Here is a 27,754-nt window from a genome sequence, read left to right as displayed (position 1 = left end):
CTCTAATGTCATATGAGTAACAGCGTGATTAGAGATGCTGTTGAAAGGAGGGCTATGAGAGTCATCCATTGTGGCAGAGTCCACCTCTCTCTCTCCGTCTCTCTCTTAACAGCAGTAATCCAACGCTCACCAATCATCTACTTTGAACAACAAATGCAAGTTACTGAACAAACACACACTCTCACATTCAGCACACCCACATTGCCTCTCAGCTATAACATCAGCCACTCAAATGATGACAGCAATTACCCAGCTGTTTAACCGGAGTAGGCCAGGGCTGCTATTGTCGCTGCACTCAGTGGGAGTATGAGCATGAGCAGCGGTAGAGAAAGCTCAAAAGGTGATTTAATTTGAGAGTGATGGTGAGCGTTGGGAAAGCCGTCACAAGTATGCTGAAAACAAATTTCCCAATTTTCTCGTAGAGGGGTAATAAAGATCTGCATGATAGCTGACACAAAACATATACAGACCGGCTCAGGTACACATAGCAGAATGTGCGTTGCATTAAGCTGCAAGAGTTTGTAAAAAAAAAAAAAAAAAAAAAAAAAAAGTCAAAATATGAAAGACAAACGCAAATGTGAGGATGAGGGAACAAAATGGATTTACATAGCAATCACAAATCTCCATTCTATAAACTGTTTAATCACAACTCCTTGCTATGTTGCTATACAGTGAAGGCAAAGGCAAGGCACTAGATATGCCTAGAGTTTATCATTATTCAAGGCCAAACAAAAGGTCTATACCGGAGGTCTCCATCCATTTCTCCTCCGAGAGCTACTTCGACAAAATGAAAGTGTCCGAGGGCTACTCGTGTTTAGTAACATTTATTAACATAGCTGAGCTCCTCTCAAACCAGCTGAATAAGCTTCTTTAAAGTGAACAATGAAAAATTTATTCTCTTCACACACATTTTGTATCACAACAGCTTAAATTCAACAGCATGTGCATGCTTTTTTCTGTATGCATTTCTTTGTTTGTCACAGGGAGAACATGCAAACTCCTCAGAAAGGCCCAGGCCCGGATTCGAACCCGGGACCTTTTCACTGTGAGGCGACAATACTAACCGCTGTACCGAAAATATTGTATTTATGTTATTTACATAATTTATAAGCCGCCGTTTGTTTTCAGCTCAGTTTGAGAGTCTCTGCCGCGTTTTGCAGGTCGCGTTACAGTCCTCTGATCTCTGTGTGTTTCATGAAAGGTGGAGACCCCTGGTCTGTATCATCAAAGAATATTCAGAAACCTGCATAAACCAGGATATAATGCTTAGGACACTCTTAAAAATTATAACCACATGCACAAGTGCACATGTAAATGCACTAATTAGTAACAACTCAGCAGACGGCTCTCACTCCAGAACATGTAGAGCAAATTCAGGCCCTCGAAAACAACAGCAGCATTTGTCTTTTGTTTTCTGCCAGTTATGTTTCATAAAGCAACTCAGTAGACTGAAAACACAAGTGATTTTTTTGTTGTTGTTACTATCCACTAGAGTAAACACCTGAGAATATTATTCCTCAAATCAAAAATTAATTTCTGAATCGACTCATTGAAGCAAAGAATCAAGTAAATATTCCCAAATTTATTCAAGGACATGATTCGGTTTGATTTCGCGGCATAATTTCATCATGACACCTGGCTCTCTCGTGTTTGGCAACTGAGCCAGAAACCAGAAACTGAATGTCAATAAATAACTTTTCACACCACGGTTCAAACATCTTGGTGACACACGTACTGTCCATATGTACCCAAACACAAAGATATACACTGATACAGACAAACAATCAGACACAGTAATGCACAATTAAAACTCAAGCAGCACTGTTTAACACATTCTCCTATGATGGTAGCGTTTGTTTGTGTGTGTGTGTGTGTGTGTGTGTGTGTGTGTGTGTGTGTGTGTGTGTGTGTGTGTGTGTGTGTGTGTGTGTGAAGGATGAGCAGACTGAAAAACAGCAAATCTGACACAAAACTCAAAACCTTCGAGAGAGAAAGAAAAAAAAAAGTAGCCGCTTGGGACAAAATAAGCTGTTTGACATTGTTGTGTTTACTGGATGTGTATTACAGTACACACACACACACAACCTTTCATATCGCAAATCAAATTATGCAAACAGCTTGTTTTTCAGCACATCTGTTACACTTTCAGCTATTGACAGTGAGCACCTGCCCTGTGTCGAGAGTGTGAACTATTTGAACGGTCATAGATCAACAAAGCAGAGCAGCACAAAGCTTTGCGGCGGCAGGTGTTCCATCTGCTCCGTGACAGAGAACTGACTTCTGCTTACTTATAGTCCTGGCTGGGAAAAACCAGAGTATCATTTAGATGTTCTGAGGATTCCCTAGTTTGATATCGCAGTATACGGCAAGGGAACACTTTCACATTTTAGGTAATGCACTTCTTCGCTTTCAAGCTGACAGTAAAATGATTGGATCAATACCGCTCTGGAGCCAAGACGCAATTTGAATAGCTTATCTTAAAGACCCAGACGGTAGCCGAAATCACCCCCTTTCATTACCTCTCTGTAAAATGGAAACCCAATAGTTCAGTCGGTGATTAGTGAGTCATCATTGCGTCAAAGAACATTTGTAAAATGTGGCCCATTGCCTTGTGGGAGGTAACAGAAGGTAACAGAAGGTAATATTGGCATTGGCACTGTTTTTTCATTATGCTGCGGAGTTTCTGAAATGCGACAGTCCAAAGTGACTGGCAAACTGTCCAGAGTGTACCCCGCCTTCACCCAAAGTCAGCTGGGAAGGGCTCCAGCTCCCCCTTGACAGGACATAGTGGCTATAGATAATGGGTGAGTGGACTGTAGTCCAAAGTGCCAAAAAGCTGTGCTTCCAGTCTTTATGCAAAGCCAAGCAAAGCTCCAGCTCCGTACTTTGTGCACCGACAGCATGATATTTGTCTTCGCAGTTCCTAAAATGTCAAACTATGCCTTTAAGCTTGACTTTATCCTGTTTGAGCAGACTAAAAATTTACTTCCACTGTCTGAAAATAATGCACACTGAAAAGGGTAAAACAATGCTGCACTCTTATTAGTTTGTTCATTCAAATGAAGCTTTCAAATTCATGTTTTCGGTTGAACCTATATATTTTTTTTATTTGGATACAATATAACCCATCAGTTGGACATTGAGTCAACGTCAAAAATGTTGTGTACTTGATTACTTTTTTTTTTTTTCCTTTTTAAATCTCACCAAGAATTCATCACATAACACGCAATATATGTGGCACCTCTCCAGTGACACAATCTGCAAGGATCTCCTGACCCTGAGGACAAGACAGAGACAGGCACAGTGCTGTTCTTCCTCATACAGAGCACTAACTCAAATGCCACTGGCTACGTTAGTGACTAAATTATTTAAAAGAGTGTGGGCAAAGGCAATAGCTTTTATATGTATTTAAACATCTACCCATATAATTACTATTCTATTGCGAGTGTCATTGTGTTACAAGGGGAAAGAGCTACTGGAAATATATGAAAAATGCTAATTAAAGCACAGCTGTCAGAAAAGAGTTAAAAAAAAAAAAAAATTGCTGTCATCTCCCAGTGTGTGAGCAACACTCAGCTGTTGTGCTCACAGAAACCCTGTTTCACAGTGTAATAGAATTTTGAAATAGACCTTTCTCCAATTTTATATCCCTAAATAAACACCCATTATTTGCTCAGCCAGAGTGCTGCCATTTCAAAATCAATAGTTGAATCCCCGTCATCATAATCATCACCGCCACCTCTAGAGCGTCTCAACATTACTGTGCTTCCTTTCCAGATAAGAGCTGTCAGAACATCTATCCTTGTGTCTAATCGGCCGTGACTAAGCCCGTCTCTGCCCCAGCCTGCGCCTGAATTACTGGATGAATAACCTGATTGCGCGCTCATTGCCTTTACAGTAAGAGCTGCATTGGCTTAATAAAGTTGAGAGCCCTTCTGATTCACTCCACACCAACCTGGCAACCGGCCTGCGTTGCCCGCCCCTGACCCCGACAAATACCAGACCTGGCAGGCGGCCCTGGCCCCGATCTCACAGACAGAGCAGGAAGGAGTTTTTGGTAGAATACTTGAGTCAGGGAATCCTGTCTGACTTTCTGTAAATTTATTTTCCTGTCTTTTACCCTGTCTCCCCATCTCTTTATCACGCACTGCCTCAAATACACGTGATGTTTTAGAATGCTGCCTAATTAATTAAAACAATTATGGAAAATAAATGTGCAATAGCAAGTCAGTGGATTTACTGAATACTTTGTTGTTGTTGTTTACCATTCAGCACATTTTTGCATGCAAACATGCAAAAGTAAACTATACTATATATACGTACAGAGTTTGTGTGAAAGAGAAAATACAACTGTGCATAACTCGTGTGTTCGTGCACAGCATATCAGAGTTAAGGTTGATGAGGCTATCCTCTGTAGAATGTTACACAGCAGTGCTTAGAGCCCCATGCAGTCTATACTTGAATCTCTTGAACACAGTAATGTATTACTATCAATCACTATGTCTGAAGCACGGTTAATCACAGGTAATTCCACTTAGGTAGGCCTTTGTGTGGTCCTGAATGAAACCAACATTACTCGTCATGTGTTGTTTTAAGTTAGATTGTGTTAAAAACATCATGACTCGTCAATTTTACAAACATTTAAAACACTTTTCCAAACAAAATTCACTCACACAAGATCCAATCAGGTCCTACAAAAGTCTGCCCGTAATTGGCTGATTATCAAGTGGAAATGTGGCGTTATTGTGAATTCATTTTCCTCTGCTTGACTGACTTTGGTGACAGTCTGGCTGATTCTATGCCTTGGCTGACTGGCCACGGTTCCACGATCTGACAGGCCTAATGGATCTGACACGAGAGAGGAATTGCCGACTGCCAGGTTGATTTTGTTGTCTGATTCATCAGTCACACTTCAACTATCTCTGTCCGTCTCAACTGTCCAGAGACTGACTTTCATGTACGGTCTATGACGTTCCTATGAGTTTCAGTGAGCAGGCTGCAGGGATATGCTGACAGAAGCTTTGTTTTACTTACAAATGTAAAAAGACCCGATCCATCTACTTGGCCTAATTAACCAGCAGACAGCATGTGCCATGGACTCAGCATGCCAGTGAGCCCACTTAATGTGCAAAAGGAAAGAAAACAGTGATTACAGTAATTGGGTAACACTCACTCTCTTTGTTCATCTGGATTAGTGTGGAAATCTAACTCGATTGAAGCTCTATAAAGAGTTGATAATTAGGGTATTTTACAGAAATTCAAAGTCTGTATCAAAGCTCTCCCGGAAAGCATTATAGTATATGGAGATTTTTTTAAAACTGTTATAATAATGAATAAATGGGATCATAGTAGAACTCTGATGAGTTGGATGCTCTTTGAGATTAAATCCTCATTGGCCACTCAAGGTCTTAATCCAGCCACGTTTGTGGCATGCACTGATTTAATTTTCTGCTTATCTATGACTGCTAATCCACGGTTTATTTCTGACAGATAGATGCACAGAAAAAAATTCACTTTACCTTGCAGAATCAAGGGAATAGTCGGGGCAAAGATACAGTGATATGTCATATAGCCATATGTTGGAAAACAATGAATAAGATACCTTTAAAGCAATAAATGAGGAAATATAATTTTGTATGACTTTCATTAAGAGCTTTTAGGTCTCATTATAGTGTGCAAGAGCCACTGAAGCATACGTGCATTTGGTGCTCTGTTTTGGTCCAAATCTTCTCATAAACTCATTCGCAATTTTCCTGGCCTCTTGTACTTGTGAATACACAGATCTTTTTCACAAGAAGTTGAATTTAATAAAACAACCCTAATACACTTGGAACATGAAATGCGTTCACCACACAGTGTAAATAAACAGCGTGCCAGTCGATGATACCGGTTAACATTTATGAAGATTAAGAAAAACATGGAAACATTGGGTCCGAGTTGAAAGTGGCCTTTGATATACAACACGAAGACTGACTGCATCGTGTCCAGTTTGCTGTAATTTTCATCCATTTGGTGCATTGGAACTGGCAATAGACAAACATAAATACAAACAGAGATCTCTCTTTGCTCGTGTTCGTTGGCCGTCTGACCAGTTTACTCATTTACCGACTGACTAGCCAATATCATGGCTTTCTGATCGATCTAATTAACTACAGTTTTTGACCATTAACCTCCAACATGTTGATGCATAGTCTCGATTTGTAACGTAAGAAATGAGTAAACAGAAAGAAGTCAATCCATTTAAGGTGTATAATGCCTATCTGTCAAAAGTTTCCAAGGTGGAATCAGCTGGCCCTGGTCCCAGAGTACAGACCAATTGCTCTGCATGACTAACCTGTCAGCCGGCCCGGTTCATTCGCAGTGTGAGCTGCCGCATCCCCATATATCTTCCCCTAATGCAGTGCGGTGGGGGCCTTAAACTTAAAGCAAAATGGATCTGGCTCCAGACTGCAAGATAAATAAAAACAACGATGCCATTCCTTGTTGCTCTGTGCTTAACCAGCCATATCAATGACATCTCTGTCTATGTGGCCTTGAGCTCTAAAAAAAACAAAACAGGGTTGTGTCACACATTAGGGGACTAACCCTGCTTTCAGACTAACTTGATGCTCGAGCATAGCCCTCAACTGAAGAGATTTGGTCTTCAACAAGGCTTTCATACTTGGCCCTTAAACTGCTTCATTGAGCCTGATGGCAGACCTCAGGCATATCCTGCTGACTAAGTCTTCGACAAGCAGCTCCAAAACCATGAAATATTGGTACTGTCAGAGATAATGGAATATGAAATACTGCCAGTGGCAGCTAAGACGTTTTTTCCAACAGAATTGTCACTATATATCCAATTTACTAATCCCCATCCCTGCTGCTAACAGTATTGTCCTTATATATTATCTTAGTTTTTTTTTTTTTTAAATTTATAAATCATCACTTCCAGCAAACGAGTGTAGTGCCTGTTGTGTAAACTGCTAACTATATCCAATACAACCCTTTATATTTGATCCATTTCCACCTTCACCTGTTACCCTTCCTACATTCTAAAGTGTATTTTCTTCCCTTCACTCTCTCACTGTCTTTGTTTCCGTTTCCTTTCTTCTTCTCTCCCTCTTTTAAGACGCAGGCCTTGGAGTGCTTTACCATGACAACCGAACGGATAAACTCCCTGAACTCCACTGTTTGACCACAAGTGAACAAAAATCTTGTTGCTGGCCAAACAACTTTGACTTTTAAGATTAGCATAGCATGCACCAGCATTAATCACCATCCTATGGGTGTGAAAGTTACTGCGGAGGTACCGTTAATAATTTGGTCATCATTTCTCATCATCCTCCTATTTGACTCATTTTGTAACAAGCCAATGAAATATAGGTTGGGCGGTACGGGTCACTACCAGGTCACTTTAAAATGACATCATGTGGTGTCATTAGGGTGCTGATGCCTTCCTGTTAAACAGGAGATGGAGGACACCAGACGTGCCAGCAAAACAGTACCGCAACTGCGACAGTGTGGAAAATAGATGCAGTTTATTAGTGCGGATATATTTTTTAATCTCCACTTTTTTTTTATCCCCGAGTTTTACTAATTTAAAATGGCAATCTGAAAGCATACATTTTTAATGATGACAAATGGGCATCCAAAATTTACATGTTGTACCTGGTCTTTATATTAGTAAGAGTGTAATCATCAGTATCTATCAGCCTTGTTTTTGTGGAACCAAAGAACTTCATGCCAACTACTTTTGAATAAGTTTCAAACTGTTTTTGTCTTACATCTTTTATGGTTTACAGCCAATACAATTCTTGATGAGGGTCTGTTGAACTCTCACAATCCACTCCATCACCGAAAGGATAATACCAGTGTGTTTTAATTTCTTTCTTATGAGATTGATAAAGATGTATGTCTAGATTTGTGAATTCCTAATGTCTGTCTTACTGGATGTTTGTTGCCACTTGCTTTAGCTTGTACACAAACTGTTTAGTGTTTGCTGCTTTCATTGAATTAATAGCTCATGTTAATTGGCCTGGTAGGTTTGTGCTAATAGCGCTTTGCAATTACCATATTCAGCAGGACTATTTTTTGCAGTTCTTTTTCATTCCTGCACGCTCCTACATTCTTCTGGAGGATGTAAAGAAACAAATACCAGGGAAGTTAACTTTTACCTCTTGCTTTCTTTCTTTACTTGCCAACTGACTGACTAAGGGAAACACTGAAATGAGGGGAAATCGGAGTATTACGGAAGATAATTGGAACATAGCCCAGAGACAGACAATCATTTCTTCACAACCAATTCCGCAGATTGGAGATGCTTTTCTACATCTGCCAGATAGACAGAACTGCTCTGTTTGCTATTTTAACGTTTTTCAGAAAATTAGGGAAGTCTGATTTTTGACAACTGGGGCAATCCTACAGTGGAACAGCTGTTGGCTTTGAAAGTGGAAAATACATCAATGTGTGCAGACGTTTTGAACATAAAGGGCAAGAGAACAAACAAATTACAGCCATTATCCTACAATCTACAGAAGTGGTCTGCTCTTCAGAAAAAAATATTTTTCCATGACTTAGAAACAAATGCCGATATGTGACAGCTTTTACCCGAGTCTCTTACTACCAATATTATAAAGTGAAAAATGGTGGATGCTTTTTTTGGAGAGTACTCAGAAGTACAAGCGACAGAGGTTTAAAAAAAAAAAAGAAAAAAAAAAGAGAGGCTATTTTCATGCAAATCTGCTGGTACACCTTTAGGGAAGCAGCCACGGTCACAAATTTATAACAGAGATCAGATTACACAGTAATGATAATGATCAAGGCAGTCCACCTCCAACATACTGGCCCTCCAGTCTCTTTCGCTCTCTTTCAAGCCGTCGCTTTTTTTGTCTTTCCCTTTCTATTCTCTCTTTAGTGCCTGTTGAAACACTAACCTAAGGCGTGTGTGTATCCAAACTGTCGCAGAGACAAAGGAAAGGATGCAATGTGTGCATGTGTGTCTGAGGTCCTGATTATATTAGCCTTTATGCGCAGGCAGGTTCACTGACGTCAGTGCTTGGCAGTATCTGATGGAGAAAGGGTGGTGGGGGCCAGTCAGCCATTCATAAATATAAAAGCTTATGTTTGTGAGTGTCTGTGTTTCTGCTGCACGAGTCACACCTGTAATTTACCATAAGAGTTCAATACTGACATCACTAAATGTAAAGCATTTATCTGCGACTGTGAGTGATTCTTCCAAACAGGCACATAAAGATCTCTCCAAGAAACATCAATTCTCTCGAGTGTCTGTCCTGTAGATATGAAAACGCACACAACCATTCTCTCAGCACCCATTACCCCTAACAAAAATGAATGAGAAGCCAGTACTGTTTCACAAGCCCTGCAGTTACTCAGTAACTCTGTGTATTTTCAGCAACCTCTTGTCTTAATGAAATTTACAATATCACATACATTACTTATAAACCTTTGCTCTGTTCAATAAACTGCAGTTTTGCTGCTATATATTACTTAGTCAGTTTGCATCTTTGGTAACCATTTTCTGCTTTTTCTGCTGTCACACTAGATTTTAGCATTTTTTTTTTTTTTTTAATGTATTATGTAATTGCTAGTTGTTGCCAAATTTATCTCTTTAGCAAAAATTTCATAATTTGGTTCGTTATGGAGGTGGATTATTAGGTAATGTACGAACTGGTCCAAATTTGAAACTGCAACAGTGAACAAAATCTGCATCTGTTTATGAAAAGTAAACCACACATCCCTAATCATGTACCATCATCAATACAGTACCTGTGTTGGCTGCTACATTATAAGTTGTGGTGATAAGAACAATTCTAGTTTGTGCATGTGGTGGGAGATGCTAAAAAAGATTCATGCAAAATAACATTTTCTTTAGGGATGACCCTTTAACTTCAGTCCATCCACCTGCTTCGAACATCATCCGCCCATTAAATGGATGCTGTCACTGGGACAATAAGTTATGGCTAGACGGGCCTACTCTAATATCCTGGTTTGGATCATTAGGCTGTCATCAAAGACATGCATCATTGAGTATCAATGTCAGGCATACCAGACCTATGTTGCTATGTTAACAACGATAAAGGCATGGTCAACATAACTACCAAAAATACTTGGTTAGGCTAAAGAAAACATCACTGAATGCGTTAAAATAAATATGTCACTTAAGTAAGTGAACTTTCATGTGTAACTTAAAATAATTCAAAGTTTACTTCTTTTTTTTTCTACACGGGTCACAAAGAGCAGACTCCTGAGTGAAAGTCCTGTGTTTGAACCAACAAAACCAACCAACCAATGACTCCTCCCTACTTTCTCAGTCTTTATACCATGTTACCCGACTTCCACCTTTGCTCCTGTCATAATAACTACGGCCACTATAGAGGTCACAGAGTGTGCAGTTCTTCCAGTCGGGAGTAATGAAAACTGTTAATAGACATTTAATGGGCTGATAATTTTCAAATCGGGTTGCGCATTCCCATCTCAAATCCAGCTTTGGACCTCCCTCCCACGCTTCCTGGCTAATAAGGATGGATAATAAACAAAAAATAACTACAACAAACAAACAAATGCTGTCATCCTATGCTGTTAATTCAAACACCCGAATTCAAAAACAGCATCTCCTCAAGCCAATTAAACAGACAAATAACTCTGATGCCATTGTCAACACACATGACCACTGTTATTGCTGAAGTGTCCTTGAGCAAGGAGCAACTGCACCTCAAGCTTCTCCAGTGGTGTGGCCCACCATGTGACTCTGCCCTCTAATGTGAGACCTGGATGTCTTGGGGGCTCTGAGAGTGTGTGTGTGTGTGTGTGTGTGTGTGTGTGTGTGTGTGTGTGTGTGTGTGTGTTTGAGGGATATGCTAGGAGACAAACTGCAGTTGCTAAATTGGTCAGTTATGTAATCTTCTGGTTCTGCTTCTTATTGTTGTTTTTACCAACCCCATCTTCATCAACATCATCGTAATCACATTTCTCTTTTTGCCTGGTTGGTCTCCATTGTTTTGGCTTGACATTGGCTTCTGACGTAACATTAAATAAATCTGACTCTGTATATTAAGGCTGTTTAGACCTAAATATATTGTAAACACTGCATTTGCATATATATTTTTTTTTATCCAAAGCTTATGTCAATAAAGTATTTCTAAAGATCTCCCAATTGGCCACACGGCAACCTCCCCGAATATATTTTTTGCTTGTTGTTATTTCCTAAATTTCAGAGTATTATCAGAATTCTGAGTTATATGAATGAAATTGTTTTTTTAGCCAAGCTACTTGATCGTCTGCTGTGCTTGGGAATAGATTTTTTTTTAAATTCTTTGTTGACAGCGCAAATCACTTCTGTATTGTGAATATGCCAACAATGCCAAACAAGAACCCACAGCTCCAGCCTGCAAACACAGCTTCCATTTAAAATGACTGGATTCAAATCAACTTTCTTTTACTTCCCGTGAAGCCGTCTTTTACGGTAAGTAATAGGCACCTGTTGAGCGTTGACAGGGCCATCAGGCTTCACCGTATTAGCAAGCCATCTGCTGATGACTGTTTTCAGCACCACGGACAGCACGTCATCACAAGTGAGTATGGAAAAGAATTAAGAGGGGGACAAAAAAAAAAAAGTCCTCATGGAAAATAGAAAGAGAGAGAGGTAGAGAGAGAAAGAGAGATCTGGCCATGTCATTAGGGATTAGCCCAGTTCCACAGCTTGAGGCTTTCAGTGTCTGAGTGCTCTTGTCCTCACATAGACACACACACACACACACACACACGAAGCCAGCAGCACAGTATGTTGCCTCCCTGTTTGTGAGATAGATAGATAGATAGATAGATAGATAGATAGATAGATAGATAGATAGATAGATAGATAGATAGATAGATAGATAGATCAAAAAGAGGAAGGCAGCCTCTAAAAATCTTAATCTTTCTCCACATCAGATACAGAAATAGCTCTTTAAAAAGCTTATTATAGTCTAAATGATCATTTTAGCCCTTCAGAGTAGCATGATGCCTGACCACGATAAAGAAACTCTACCACAACACTGAAAAAGCTTCTTTTTTGTTTCCCCCCCCACCCCTGCTTGGAGCATCTCATTATGACATCTTCATTCCTCTGCGCTTTCTAAGACACACCTAAACAGTTCATGTAGGCAATAACTGTATGCTCTCACCTGCAGGAACCCTTAATTAAATGTCCCACCCTCTTTCAGTAGGGTCCCAGTCGCCCCTCTGTCGCTTCCTGTACTCCTTTCCGACTCTCCAAACGGAGCCTGCTGCAGCTCTATGGTCCGGTGGGAGAAGCGACACCCGCCCTAAACTCTGTCTTCCTCTCTCTTTTCTCACGCAAACACGCACCCCGTTAAGGTGAGGTGCAAGCGAGCATTTCCCGACATTTCCGTTCACACTCCGGCGGAGTCGCCAAACATTTACGAGCACGCACGGTTTCCGCCGCGGTTATGCGCCATCGCTCATGGAAAAAAAAAGAAAAAGAAGCTGCACAAAGGAAGACAACAACAAAAAAAAAAAAGGGAGGAGGAAGCGGAGGAGGAGTGGTGGAGGTGGTAAAATGAGGGAGCAGGGTGGAGGGGTGGTCAAGTTGAAGGTAACGAGAGGACGAGAAAAAGTGGAGGAAAAACACTCACTGTGGCGCGGCCGGATTAAAGGATGCCCATGTCGGATGCTGCAGTCGTTCACCAGCATCAGCAGCAGCATCTCCGGGCTGCGCGGTGCAGCAGCGGGAGACGGAGCGGGAGGGAGGGAGGGAGGGGAGGGGAGGAAGCGAGGGTGAGGCTGATGATGTAAAAAGCTTTAAATCATTCAGGAACCCGCTGCACGACATGTGACCGCCGACACGGTGTATTATTCATCCGGTTTGTTTCCTGACCGGCCGAGACACCGAGCTGACCGGACGCCGTTGTCCCGGGATTTAGACGGATCCCAGCAGACACACGGATCATCACAATAAAACGCCCACAATATCCCTATCATTTGTGTTATTAGTAAACTTTGAAGGGTATCGCACTTCTTTTGTACTTAACATACTTACTAATCGTCAAAATTTTTTTAACTAAAGTTTAAATCAAAGACTCAGTGGGTGTTTCATAAATTCTTAATTTTTTTTTCTTTTTATCTATTTAATTAAGCAAAAACCAAAATCGAACAGTTAAAAAATGAAGAAATGATTGTGCCAAATAAATGCAAAGTCAATTACTTTGATATATATATAAAAAAAATTAAAAAAATTTAGAAGGAACCATTCCCACCTTATTGTTACATTCAGCGCAAGTACAAAAGGACGTGATGGACCAGTTCACCCTTTCACTGGGTCATCTGAAGCGGTATTCTCCCCTGACCATGTAATTTGCCTGGTTATTGCTTTGTCATGGAGAAGATCAATATAATGGGGAATTATCACACACATCTGCTGCAACAAATCATCCTCCCCGATGTAAAGTGGGTGGTGTAAGTCACACAGGGCACAGCTTTCAAATATAATGATGTCAGATTTAGAACGCAATTGGATGTTTTCTGGGCACGTGACCTTTTCCACAGATATGGTGACTTGATGCACAGCTTTGGTGTTTAATTTGCCAGGGGGCAATATGCATCTACCAATCATTTCCAAAGGCAGTGGCAGTGAGAGTCAAGCAAAGGCCTGTTGCTAAATTATTAAGCCCGTGTTGGTCTCTGATCAAATATTCAGCAGATGGTGATGCTATTTGCCATAGATAGCCTATTTATGTCAGCTCCATTGTATGTCTCCGTGTGTGTCAATGAGAAAGAGAGAACGAGAAAGTATGTATCTGAATCTTTCAATCATTACCACCGAATAAGCTGTGATCCAACTCACCTGGAGCAATGAGCAATTTTCCTCTGTGCAGTTTTAGAGTAACATGCTGCTTTAGAGGCTTTTCCATCACAACAACAAACATTCTGGTGGAAACACTACTGTTCACTTCATTTTTGACAGACTATTCCTTTAAAACCACCAAACATGGTTATAGGTGGAGTTGTTTGGGTTGCAAACTGTCTGACAGGCAATTCAGAAGCCTTTCATCAAACCTAGCCTCTTGCTTTCTTCATGTTCATTGCAGTGTTGCTGTTGCTTGTGGCAGCCATCTCTGTTGCCCCTAAGAGATTAAAAACATATATCCATCACTCAGTATATTACATCTTAATGCCTCGAATAGAATTAATTAGATATTAGGCCTCAAACAGAAGCACGTTTGGGGGCGTGTCTGGTTTGACTGACATGCCTGGGGTGTAGTCAGGATCGCTTCCAGCTCCCCAGCTTCACCATCTCATGCAAAGATGGTCACTTCTTGCTTCAAAAAAACAAAGATGGCAACGGCCAAAATGCCAAATTCAAAACAGCACTTCACAAAACAAAGTCTGACATCACGGTGGGCTGCAGTGAGGAGAGTGTGGGTAGCCTGACAGCCCAATGCCATTTGTTTACTGTAAATACAAGCTTGTGTATGATTTGTTGTACACCGAGATGTTTCAGACCATCCTGACTGCAGCTTTGTTGTTTTTTATTTTCAGCTCGCACTCCCTGCTTTTCCCTCCACTGTTAAATGTCAGCTACCCTGCAGTCCAGCTGCTGTGAGTGAGGGAGTTTCTATGAGTGTGTGTGTGTGTGTGTGTGTGTGTGTGTGTGTCTGAGAGATGAATCACTAACACAGCGCCCGAAGCGGTGAGACAGCTGTGAGACCCAAGTGCCACTACCCATAATTCAACACTGTCTGATGAGGTCACTGGGCTACAGGGCAGGAGTGACCCCCTCATGTCTGTCAGAGCTGAACTGGCAGGAGCAGACACACACACACAAGCATGCACACACACACACACACACACACACTTCCTGCTTCCTCATATGTCGGGTGAGAGCGGGGTTAATACCTCTACCACACATACTAAAGTGATGTTTAACCATCACCATAACGTACCGGCTGTTAACGCGCTGATGAATGTGTCCGTGTGCTCATTTTGGAAAAGTGTATGCGTCTAAAAATAGAAACGTGTTGTTACACTTTTCCCTTCTGTAAGTGCGATTCTAATAGATTTATTGAATCTCATATTTCCACTCTGTAACTAACCTGCATGCTCATATCTCATCGTAATAAATGCTCCATATTCACACGCTATCAAAACTCTATATCCAGCTCGACAGTCTCTCCTTCATCCGTGTCAGCCTCCTCGGCTCTGCTCTAACAGGCATGTATTATTCAGCATGATCTCCTGATGTATTCTTCCTCCTCCTTCTGGATGGAGGAGAGCGAAGAAGAAGGAGGCTTCGGAACAAAAGGAAGCAAAGCAGAAAAAGTGTGCCAAGTGAAAATGACAAAAATGGGAAGGTGATGAGTTAAGAAGAAGATAGGACAGGAGAGGAACAATAACAACAGAGAGATGAAAGAGGATAGAGCTGTAGAGAGGGCAATACAGAGAATGAGTGAGTGTGATGGAAAAGAGCAGAGATGTTTTATATATTTTTGAACAGATTGGTTGTTAAGTTGCTTCAAGGACACTGCAGTCTTTGTCCCTATTTGATCCGCAAGACCAGATTGAGGAAATTACACCTAAAGGTTTAACTTAATCTTTCATGCTACGGTGAAACAATGTAGCTTTTCCACAACATCTTAAAACGGATACGGAGAGGACTTTAAATAATACAATTCTACTCATTGATCTGATGCTAAATGAACATTGTTTGAGATTTGTGGCAAAGAAGAAGCCAAGACAATGTGCCATTCAAAGAAACTCACCTGAAGACTTAACCGAGTAAACTATATTGATTCCTGAGATTTCACTGAACGTTACAATTTTAACCACTTTTATTGTGAACTGCCATTGAAAGTTAACCCTAAAGAAGTGACCATTTTTTTTAAATGTCTGTGTCAAGTATTGAGTTCGGAGTACGCAGGCAATACAAGCATACATAATGTTTTAAAAAGAAGCACTTCCAAAGTTACAAACTTTCTTTATTACATAGGTTTGTCTGCAGATTAAACAAGGTGTAAATTCATATTTTAATAATACTATATTATTGATAATATTGAAAGTAGTTGGATTTTTGAACTTTGGACACAGACAAACTTTGTGTTTCCCCCTGCTTCCAGTCTTTACATGAAGCTTTCCCCTGGCTCCAGTTAAAATTTATACAGATAATCATAATTCTCAAAAAAATGTATTCCGTTAAAGGTTCCATATTTTACACTTTTCTGGTCTTTTATTTGCAGTTTGCTGCGCGGCCTATATTCTGCTGAATGTAGACATTGTGAATTTCTCTGAACTGAGAATTGTGACACTTTCACAGTATTTTTATGACACCTTGACATGCTTATTTCTTTTCCTGTATGGTAGAGTGGCCAGACGGAAGCCACTCCTCAGTAAAAGGCACATGACAGCCCACCTGGAGTTTACCAAAAGGCACCTGAAGGACTGTCAGACCATGAGAAACTAAATTCTCTGGTCTGATGAAACAAAGATTGAACTCTTTGGCCTGAATGCCAAGCGTCATGTTTGGAGGAAACCAGGCACCGCTCATCACCTGGCCAATACCATCTCTACGGTGAAGCATGGTGGTGGCAGCATCATGCTGTGGGGATGTTTTTCAGCGGCAGGAACTGGGAGACTAGTCAGGATGGAGGGAAAGATGAATGCAGCAATGTACAGAGACATCCTTGATGAAAACCTTCTCCAGAGCGCTCTGGACCTCAGACTGGGGCGAAGGTTCACCTTCCAACAGGACAACGACCCAAAGCACACAGCCAAGATAACAAAGGAGTGGCTTCGGGACAACTCTGTGAATGTCTTTGAGAGGCCCAGCCAGAGCCCAGACTTGAACCCGATTGAACATCTCTGGAGAGATCTGAAAATGGCTGTGCACCGACGCTCCCCATCCAACCTGATGGGGCTTGAGAGGTCCTGCAAAGAAGAATGGGAGAAACTGCCCAAGAATAGGTGTGCCAAGCTTATAGCATCATACTCAAAAAGACTTGAGGCTGTAATTTCTGCCAAAGGTGCTTCAACAAAGTATTGAGCAAAGGCTGTGAATACTTATGTACGTGTTATATTTTCGTTCTTTATTTTTAATAGATTTGCAAAAATTTTAAACAAAGTATTTTCACTTTGTCATTATGGGATATTGCATGTAGAATTTTGAGGAAAAAAAGGAATTTAATCCATTTTGGAATAAGGCTGTAACATAACAAAATGTGTAAAAAGTGAAGCGCTGTGAATACTTTCCGGATGCACTGTAATTGTCTGTAACGAGCACAACGAAATGGGGAATCCTATAACAAACTGATGAGTGTCAAACTATGGCTTCAACAAGCAATTGTCAGCTTGTTAAAGGAAACAAAAAGATGAATCTTCGGTCTAAGATGAGCTCAACTATAAAATGGTGTGCCCCTGAAGACAGTACCAAATGTCTTAAAATACCTTCTCCATGGTTTTTAAAAGATTGTGCTCCTCATCGCGCTGTGCTGCCTGGCCACCTCCTCTCCAGCAACACTTAAACAAAGCAAAACAAACCTTGTCAAGCCTGTGCGAATACAATTTTACTTGGTCTGCAAAAGGCAAAACCCAGAGAGGCTCCCATTGCTAATTAGCGACGCTACGAGTTAATGCCATGCTTTCTGGTGTGTCTTTGAGGCATGTCGGGTCCTGCACCATGATCCTCTTCAGCGCTTTGAGATTCGCCATTCCCAAAGGTGTTCGCCTCGCGTATGGGGTCGTTAGCAATGGCCTCCACTGGTGCTTTAGCTCGGCGTACACACACACACACACACACACACACAAAGCCCAATAAACAGTTTCAGAGCAGCACAGCAGGAACAGACAAATAACTCCTGTACAGTTGGACCCGGTGCAGCCTAATAGCACGTGTCTACGCTGCTCAGATTTATAATGGTGAATGCGTATTGATTGGTGTGCTGTGTGCGGATGTGTGTTTATGTGAGGAGTGTTTGTTTCAGAGGTGATTAACAACATAGTGTGCCTCACTTCAAGCTGGCTTCAACAGTGCATTTGGGTCTGACAAATGTTTCCCATTGTGGCCATAACTAAGGCGACAGGAAATGGCCGAGACTGTTCACGCCTTAAAATGTTGCAAAGAGAGAAGGACGAAGGAGAGATTCGAACATGGAAGAACACGAGCAAATGTGTCGTAGTAGGGAACATCTTGAAAGATCGGCTCATCTTTGTTTTGTACTGATGGATAGAATAAGGATCATTGCAGATTTCCTTTTCTAATACTGCTGCAGCATCTGCACTACTGATCATTTTTTCCCTTGTGCTGCTTCCTTATCTCACACTCCTCTCAGTTCCCTTTTACTGTCTCACCATTTCTCACACACACACACAAAATGTATTTTATAGATGTCCCAGATGAACATATGTCAGATGTTTTCTCACAGAAATTTGTGTGTGAAATTTCCAAAACAAGTTCACAGCCGCTGGATGAACATCCGTAAAGTCCACGGCCCCATTTTCTGGCACTGATGAGGAGTTCTTGTCATTTTAATTTCGACTGGGTTCTGTTGGGCAACGGATTCATTCAAGTTATTCAACTAGAGTGTGCATACATGTTGTGTGTTAAATGTGTACGTGTGTGAGGGGTCAGGTTCACTCTAATTGCCTTCAACATTCTGAAATGCAGATGATCGGTGACATCCACTGAGCACAAAGAGGGGGGTAACCATGGTAACCGTGTGTGTTAGCAATGAATACATATAGAGGTGTGTATTAGTGTGCTAGTTTGTCATTGGGAGAAGCACTTATTACTTAGAAAAAACATCATAATCAAACAACATTCCTTAAAGTCATCCACATCTGTATATTTCCTGTCAGTGACGACAAGTCTTTGAACTGAGTGAATGAAGTGGTTCCATTTGGCAAATTGATTTGCGATTTCCACCTATGTAACCTCGGCTGGTGACATAAAATTAACAATACTTTTCACAGAGGCGCAGCAGAATCTGAAACAGCAACACCCATCCTTTAGGTGCAACAACTTCCTGCATTATTATTTACTTTTTAGTTTACACATACGCACACCTAAACTTTGCATAGTTTAATCAGGATGAAAGCAATCGCTAGGCTCAGGAAATATGTTTTTGTACAACAGTTTATGAGGGGGCCTGACTGCAGGCGTGTCCGTCTGTACACAAGCATGTGCATGTGTGCTTCATGTGTGCAAGGAATGTTTTTCCCCCACGCGTTTTATCTCGCTGAGGCCAGGCATAAAATTGTAATTAATTTACAACCAAGTACTGAAATGAGGCTGACACTTTGTGCATGGAGCCACACGAGCGAGAAACAGACAGAAACGTCATTTTTGATATCGGAGCGAAGGGTTTTAATATTCCTCCAGAACTGGCTGTAATTAGATACAGCAAAACAGCAGAGGACGAGATATCTGTGCTTCAGCGTGTGCACCTCTTTGTGTGCACGCTGGGCGATAATGTGTGTATCCACTGCAGTCATTGTTATACGCTGCAGTCAAAGTGCTCTGTCAGAGGAGGGAAATAATAATTTACCACCTCGGGGAAATTGACCAGTCTGCTCTCCTGCACTCTTCATTTTTCCTCAGTTTTGCTCGCTTTCTCTCCTCAACGTCTGCCACGACTTCAACGCACGCACACATCACCATGGGGATGGAAGACACAGGTTCTGTTTTTTGGAAAATATGGACAAAATACCACTGATACCTTTCTATCTTCCTGTTTCCGTTATCTCTAGGATTTCTCTATTCTCTTTCTTTTTTTCCGCAGGTTTCATCACTCTGCACAACTTCCAGCTGCCACGTTGCCATGTTTGACATCATCATTCAGCCTCTTTCCACTCATTCTTCCTGTGCCTGGTCTGTCTCTTCATCTCGTTTTTAGATTGTTGGGATAAAGATTGATGTTGTTCGCCCGTTAATAAAATCTACCCAAGGCAAGCTGTGACTCATTCAGTGCGTTCACCCTAGGTGATGACACTACTTCCTCTATGTCCGTCATGTGTACACAGAGGAACGCACACCAACACGTATACATAGATACGCTTCTTTGTGTAGTAATTAGAGGTGGGCGGTAACAGGATTGTTGGGGTCATTTTAAATACACGTCTATTTTTGGACACTGATCAAATCCTTGCTGCTTCTTCTAATTTTCCAACGCAGCAGACATCGCTACACTACTGAAGAGAAAGATAGAGTAACAAAAAAACAGCAGCTTACGAATGTTCCTTTCATCATTTCTAACTTTCAAACATGAACTAAAACTGCACACTGATCCAAGAGCGATTTGCAAGGAATTTGGGGAAATTTAAGGTGATTTAAAGGTTTATGGTGCGATAAACTTCACACAGTTGCCATCACAACTGATGTAGAGCCCTGCTATACAATAATGTTTATTTTAACTATAAAACATGTTATGTAAAAGGATGGCTCATTGTGACGCACCCACTCAGTCATCAGTCAATGGTGCAGCACAGCATTTTAGCCTCTTTTAGCTCATTGTTTTGGTAGCACAAATTGCAAATTTGGCTCTAATCTAACAGCAGGAAATTTAAAATAAATAAAATAAAAATCTATATATATATTTTTTTTAACTGTATAATGGCCCTGAACTAAATGCCAGAAGTTGCCAAAGAGTGTTTCTGGCTCTGTAAGGCCTGTTAAATGACCACAGTGCAACAAGAAAACAATGACCATGTTATATTTATGATGCTATATTTATCTTTGAAAACACAGTCTGCTTTCATCCTCCAACAGCTGGGCAGCACCACCTTATCTGCTCAGCTAATCCACTATATATCACTTGGTTTCATATCCTGTGTGGAATAGTGCTGCAGCTTGTGTGTGCTACAGTGTGCCGCCATGTACGCAGGATGCGTGTCTGTGTCTCATATCCTGTCGGGAATTTGTTCTGCAAGTGGTCGACATGCCTGTTTTCAGTGTGTGTGCACACTTTCTTGTAATTTTATCCTTGTATGGTTATGTTAAAAACAGTATGTCAAGGTAAGCACATTTGCTAGGGCTTAGTTAGAAGTCAGATTTGGACTTTTTTAGGGGAATGGATTAAAATAATACGTCGTTACAACTCATTAGCATTTTGTTACTACGGGGTAAAGAAACATTTCTATAACTCATGACTTCATGTCAGCAAAACTCCATTTTCGTTCACATTTGTAAAACGACATTATCACTGCTTGCCATTCTTATGCAGATTCTTTATTATGTCAATCTATTTGCTCTTCGCTCCTGTCAACTCCACATTATGATGATTTGGCATCTCAGTGACAAACTGGCATGCCAAATTAATCTGGATTTGTTTTTCCCTTTGTCTCTCTTGTCTACCACTCCTTTTCGACTCCATCGCTGTGAGTGAAAGGACTCCTGATGGCCTTAGAGAATGTTTCTGTTATTAAAGAAATAGTTCTTAAAGCCATCAGAGAGGAATCACTTCTCTCATCTAATATCTGACAGACTCGAGATCAGTTGCAGTGATTCAACAAAAGAAAGTAAATAGGAGTCTGTACGCATGTTAGCTGACGGCAGAAACCAAAGGGACTGCAAAAATTAAATCTTCACAGGTTCCCAAGCTTTTCTTCGATTTGATTACATACAGCTAGCCCTGTGTCGGACCCATTTAAAACTAACATTCTAAAGTAACAGAACCCAATAAACAAAGTTGTTTATGGGACGTATAAATTAATGTTTCATTTTATTGTTAGTTTTAGTCCAACTCACACTACCAGAGGCTTGAGTGGTGGGCCACCTTACCTGCACACTTTGCCAGACAAAAATATTGTATTTATGTTATTTGGGTAATTTATGAGCACCCATTTCTTTCCAGCTCAGTGTGAGAGTCTCTGCTGCATTTGTATCCTCTGATCTCTGTGTGCTGAATGAAGGGCGAAGCTCAAACTCTGCTATACTGACAAGGTGCAGAGCAGAGACAGGTGAAGGAGACTGAGGGGAGATTGTGCACTCGGACAGGTTAATAACAACAACAACAGTAATAATGATAATAATAACACATTTTGTTTATATCGCGCTTTTCAGGATACTCAAAGATGCTTTACAGGTTAAAATGATCAAAAACAACATATTAAAACTAAAAATCATTAGTCACACAGTAAAAACAGCCAATGAGAAAAAAAAAACATTATGAAGTTAAAAAATAACTAGATAAAAAAAGCTGAAATGGATCCCCAAATATACTTGGATGGCTGTCAATATACCTGGGTGGCCTGCCCAAGTAAGTCTATGTGTGGTGAAACACTACGTATTTGTTAGAACCTTCCACGATATAGTCAGAAACGGCTCGCGGGGGTACTGGTAGTTCACGAGCTACGTGTTGGAGACCCCTGATGTAGACAATAAACATAGTCTCGGTAAACCAGTAATCAAGAAAATTGCCAACTCAGGCGTCTGATGACTGGGGGACTAAACACACAATCTGCAATGTCCTCACTTCATTTTTTTCCCCACTCCGTATGTGCTGCCGTGTGTCCTTTATCTGTTTGGGTTGCCTGTATTTGTTTTTTCAGACACACAATGGGGAGCTAATGAGAAGTCTAAGACTTGAGCAAACAGATAAATCTATATGGTCAAACACACAGATTCACATATGCTTCATAAAGCCCTGAATTACAATATCATGACAAAAGGTTTTGAAATAATCCACCAGGTTGATGGACCTTTTTTCAAATGCACACATTCACACACAGACACACTTATGACGCAAAGAGAAGGGCTCATTCAACATCTGCCTCTCAGGCCTGCATCCACCCCCCAGCCAGGTGCAGGAGAACAAACGGAGCTGTCAGGATCTCATTACAAAGAATAGAGCCACACAGCGAACATCCATTTTCTCTAGTTCCGTTTCACCCACTCGCTGTATTGCCCTCTTCATTTTCTTTATGTTCCATCTCATATTTCCTTTCACTTGTTTCAACTCTTTGGTGTTTGTGCACACAGGCTTGCTGCACGCAAATCACAGCAAAGACAGATAAAAACTACCCACTAAGGCCCTCGGAGATGTGACAGAGCTTTAACCACCTGGCCCAAAAACAGGACAACGGGCCAATCAAATCTCGGTGCTGCAAACAGTTCATAAATAAATGATGCCATGAAGTTGTTTAACTGGAGCTGGAGAGGAATTGAAGGGGTGCACCATAACTCGGAGAGAAAAGGAAGGAGAAATGAAAGTGGAGAATTTACTGCAGATGAAATGGGAGGTGAAAGCATTCTCTGTCCCAATGCACAGCAGTGAGTCATTGTTCCTACTCCGTTCAGTCCACTCGTATTGAGCATTAGACATTAGAAGCATGACATGTCTATTTAGTCCTCTCTAGCCTCGGGGGCTCGTTGGAACCACAGCCCCAGCTGTTTCGTCCAAGTGGGCAGGAGGAAGACATTTAGCGCCGTTTCAGAGGTAAATGGAATGCATGGTGGGGGGGGAGGGGTCAAAGGTTAAATGTGAAGCAAATGAATATGATGTCAAGGTTTCCTTTCCGTTTTAGTCCCCTCTTTACCCCCCCTCATCTTCCAACAAGCAACCCTACAGGTTATGTTTTAAAGTGAAGCGACCTCTAGTGGTCACATAAATATCTGTTGTCCGGGTGAAATGATGCAGTTCAGATGGCGTCTATATGACCTGGCGAACTTGGGTGCACAAGAATGCTTTTTGCTTACCGTTTCAAAACACGAGTCGAGACAACCTTTTAAATGCTGCATTTACCATTGCCATGACAACGAACGTTGAACAATGCAGAGTGCAAGAAACAGTAGTTCACATCCCATGAGTCCGGATAGGTTTTTAAAACGGTGTTTATTGTTGCCATGACGGCTAAGGTTTTTTAACTTCAAATCGAATAGTAACTTTAACGGTTCAAGTCATCATTTTCACCGAATCTATTGCCTTCATTAACCTTTTTGTGTCTCAACCAAACCAGGCGCCGATTCAGAAAACACTCCTGTGGGTCATATTTAAGGATCGGAACAATATTATCCAACAACAACAACAAAAAAATTCTGTCTTTTGTTCTGCTTGTGCTCAACGCAATTATTGCTGTAAAAAATTACCATTAATACATCAATTTGTGTGTCACTGAATAACTTATTCTGAGTTATATTTTTCTCCCTGTATCGTAAGCTACCCCACTTTTTCTTTTAACTTGAATTTTTAAATAAAAATAAATTGTTAATCATAATGTGCAGCACATGTTAAAGCATTAAATCTCAATGCATTTCTTCAGTCGTTAAATAAGACTATTATGAAGAGATTTTGAAAACAGTATATTAGTAGGTTTTATGTCTAAGGAAATAATTTACATACCTTTCATAAATCGAATGTAATCATTGCTGAATTGAATCCAGATCCAGTCATGCTGTTGCATCCCTAACATGGACACCAGTCTGACTAATCTAATAAATCCGTGAATTCAACCATTTCATTGGATTATACAGCAGGAAATGATTAACATATTGGAACCCAGGGTCAAGTGAGAAGAGTGTGCAGGAAATATCTCTTTTTCTCTCACTACCGGTGCAAGCATTTTGTGTGTGTAATGCACAGTGAAAAAAGCTCAGAGTGAGGGAGTCACATAGGGCTTGGAAGAACAAAAACACCACAGGGTGAACTTAGATCAAATCAGTCTTGAAATGGGCTCCATCTCAACTAAAACCAGATGACAAGGATCAGCTTACATTGATTGAGACATGACTTGCAGCTCAGTGTGTGTGTGTGTGTGTGTGTGTGTGTGTGTGTGTGTGTGTGTGTCTGTCTCTACATGCCCTGTTTTTGGATAACGAGTACAGTATCTGTTGATTTTTCATCCCCGGAAAGGAAAGAAGGTTTGTTTTATGAGTGGCATTTATCTTTGAAAACAAACAACCGGACATAGATCATGATGTTTACAACACATTCCATTCACATAATACTAAATTTTCCAGAAAATAATGTGTGCACTCGTATAAGCTTGTTAATTCCTTCTTTAGAAAGCCTGAGACAGGGAATAAAAGCCAAAATATTGGGAGGCAAAATCCTCCAAGGCCCCAGGTCAGAAATATCTGCGGTGAATACCTTTCTATGAAATGCCTCCATGAAGTTCAATTCAAACCAATTACTGCTGCTAAGTCAACAATTGAAGGAAAATTCAGCCGGTAGAGTACATCCCCTGAGATGTTATCTGACCTCTCAGTTGAAAGGTCAACGCCAACTGAGGAATTCATCCAGAGGGGGAGAAAGAGCTGGAAACAGAAGCAACTGGTGGTCTGAGCGTGTGTGTGTGTGTGTGTGTGTGTGTGTGTGTAACAGTATCTCACAGTTACCGTATTGCTAGAATAACGTCTTTATTTCTGATCTTTTAGATGCTGGACCACGCAGCTGCCTGATATACATCGTAAAACTACCGAGGCCAGACTAGCACAGCATACACCCTGCCAACATAACCACCTCACACTTCATGTGCACATACACTCACAAAACCAAAAGAAAAGAACCAAAAAATGAACACCCGCACATGATTTATTTACAGGCTCTCTCTTTAACCAAAATACACACTTAGACTCAAATATCAATGGAGAAATTTTTTTTTTATTAAAATACACTTACATGGTAATGACATACTAAGACACACAGAGGAGACGTGCAAGATAAAGCCTGCCAAGTTCAGATGCTATCAGCACCACTGAGTGCTGGATTCCACACACACACACACACACTGGACAAAGTAGCATTATTAAACTGTGCAATGGCTGGGTTCTCTGATTACTTATCATGGTATAATTTACTGTATTAAGTTAAAATTGTTGACACAATTATCCCTTCTGTTGTAAGACCTAAGAAGGGAACTAAGCACATTTCTGTTTAAACTCTGAGCAGGTTTCACCAGACGTAGCCAAAAGAAAACTTGCAGAACTCTGAGAATGCAGACCTCCGACGAGGGGTTCTTCCCAGGCCAAAGCTTCACCCTTCTACACCACACCGATGATATTTACTGTATGATAGTGCATGTATGAAGCTATAGTATTCTGTATAGTTCATCTTTGGACTGAGGTTTGGTGACAAAAACTAGGCAAACCATTTCTTTTTAAGTGTTGGTGTTTAGTTTTCGGGTTGAGGCTAGAATAGTAGGTGAGGAAGAGTTGGGCTGATCGTGGTTATGAACTTCACAAGTGACAAAAATGCGTGCGTGTATGGGTGCCTTATGTTTTTTGCTTGTTTATTTGCAGGCTGTCAAATTAATTATATGAGAATTATATGCAATAATTAAATGAGAACATGTGTGCATATATCCTCTGAGACTCAGTGCTGAATGTGCACATAACTTGCCTGCCTAAACGTCGATCTGATTAGAAAGTCGCTGATTTATTTGAACTGGGGAAGGAAGTGCAGTATTAATCTTACTAAGAAGAAAATAAAACTCTGCAACAGTTGAGAAACTCACACACTGAAGCACAGAGAGGTGCTGGACATCCACACGCTTCCTCTGAAGCTCATAGATACAGTACTCATGTAAGAGCAGTGCACAATCTGTCAGTACACGTGAGAATATGAGCTTCTCTGTTTTGGTCAATAAAAATGGGAAAAGGGGAATTAAACAAAACACTATACCCAGAATGTTTTATATTAGTCATTTTTAAGACACACAAACAAAGTATATATTTACAATTATCACATTGTTACTGTCTAAAACTCATTGTGTTATCTCTAACCCTATTACATTTAGCTATCCAACAAAAAAACAAATCTGTAAATGTTGTTTTTCTAAAGACCACAAACATAATTTAGCCTTGCAACACTATTGGATTGTAAATGTATATGTAGGACCAACCGTCCCAGGGTGTAACATCTTTTTCACAAAAAATTATGCTTTCACCAGTATTATGAGCCACTAAATCAACTTTCTCTTTACATGTAGGGCAGCAAAGCTATCCATCATTATTAATACTACTGCAGGCTATTATGCAATCCATATTAAAACTCAGCTGCTGTGGGCTCAGAGAACACAACTTCTGAAATCAATATACTGTTATGGGTATAACAGTGAAAGCAGTAGTAAGAGATGACACGTTTGGAGAGTTTGAAGGGATTGCAGAGCAGATGGGGAGGATTTGATTAGCAAAAAAGGTTTTGTTGTTATAGGGTGAGGCAGAAGTTTGGTTTAAGCTGGGGGCGAAATACTGAGAACAAAGTGAGGAAGAACAAAAAAAAAAAGAGAAAGAATATGAAGAAAATGATGGTGAACAGTGTTCAGTCTGTCCAGGGACTCATCGCTCTGTCTGCTGGTTACAAACGAGATACAGATCTGGACCAAGGCCAAACATTACACCTCAGAACAAACTCAAAGAAGTGTGCGTGTTTGATTGCAAATGTTCGGTGTACGAATGAGTAAGATGGCAAGAGTTGAAAGCACATGTGTGTACTTGAGTATTATGTGCATGACAGAGTGGGAGTGTTGGGAGGACTGCATGTACTGCCGTTGTTGTACGGTATGAGGAGAATGAGTGTTCACAGGGAGGAGGTCGGGCTTTGATCGTGTATAAAAGACAGTCGGACACTGGGTAGGGAGACAAGAAAGACCATGTGAAGGGATGGAGAGAGGGATAACAAAGTAAGAGACACAGGCCAAAGTAAGCAAGACCACTGGTGGATTGTGTGATCTAACCGACAACCATGGTGTGCGTGTGTGTTTGCGTGTGCGTGTTTGTGCTCTGTCCCACCGTCTCTCTAATGTGTGCCCGGTGCACAGTAGTGAAAAA

The 27,754-nt window shown here is 40.8% G+C and overlaps 1 protein-coding gene across 4 annotated transcripts in view; it reads right to left on the bottom strand.

The window, feature by feature from the left end:
• Positions 1 to 27,754, bottom strand: part of slc7a14a (solute carrier family 7 member 14a) — a 58,250-nt gene that overhangs the window by 18,106 nt on the left and 12,390 nt on the right. Inside the window, exon 1 of one of the 4 annotated variants that reach the window (XM_069152688.1) lies at positions 12,636 to 12,872. The exons of 1 other annotated variant lie outside the window; for it this stretch is intronic. The gene's annotated coding sequence lies outside the window, so the exon portion shown is untranslated. Of the gene's footprint in view, positions 1 to 12,164; positions 12,516 to 12,635; positions 12,873 to 27,754 lie in introns of those variants that run through there. 2 more of the 4 variants (XM_069152687.1, XM_069152690.1) reach the window with 2 other exon arrangements.

This window comes from Embiotoca jacksoni, unplaced genomic scaffold (genome assembly GCF_022577435.1).
Source record: "Embiotoca jacksoni isolate LCO1_2020_lvr unplaced genomic scaffold, fEmbJac1.0.p SCAF_18, whole genome shotgun sequence".
Classification (NCBI taxonomy): domain Eukaryota; kingdom Metazoa; phylum Chordata; class Actinopteri; family Embiotocidae; genus Embiotoca; species Embiotoca jacksoni.
The sequence above is the reverse complement of the archived record's forward strand: the minus strand, read 5'-3'. Positions and strand labels throughout refer to the sequence as shown.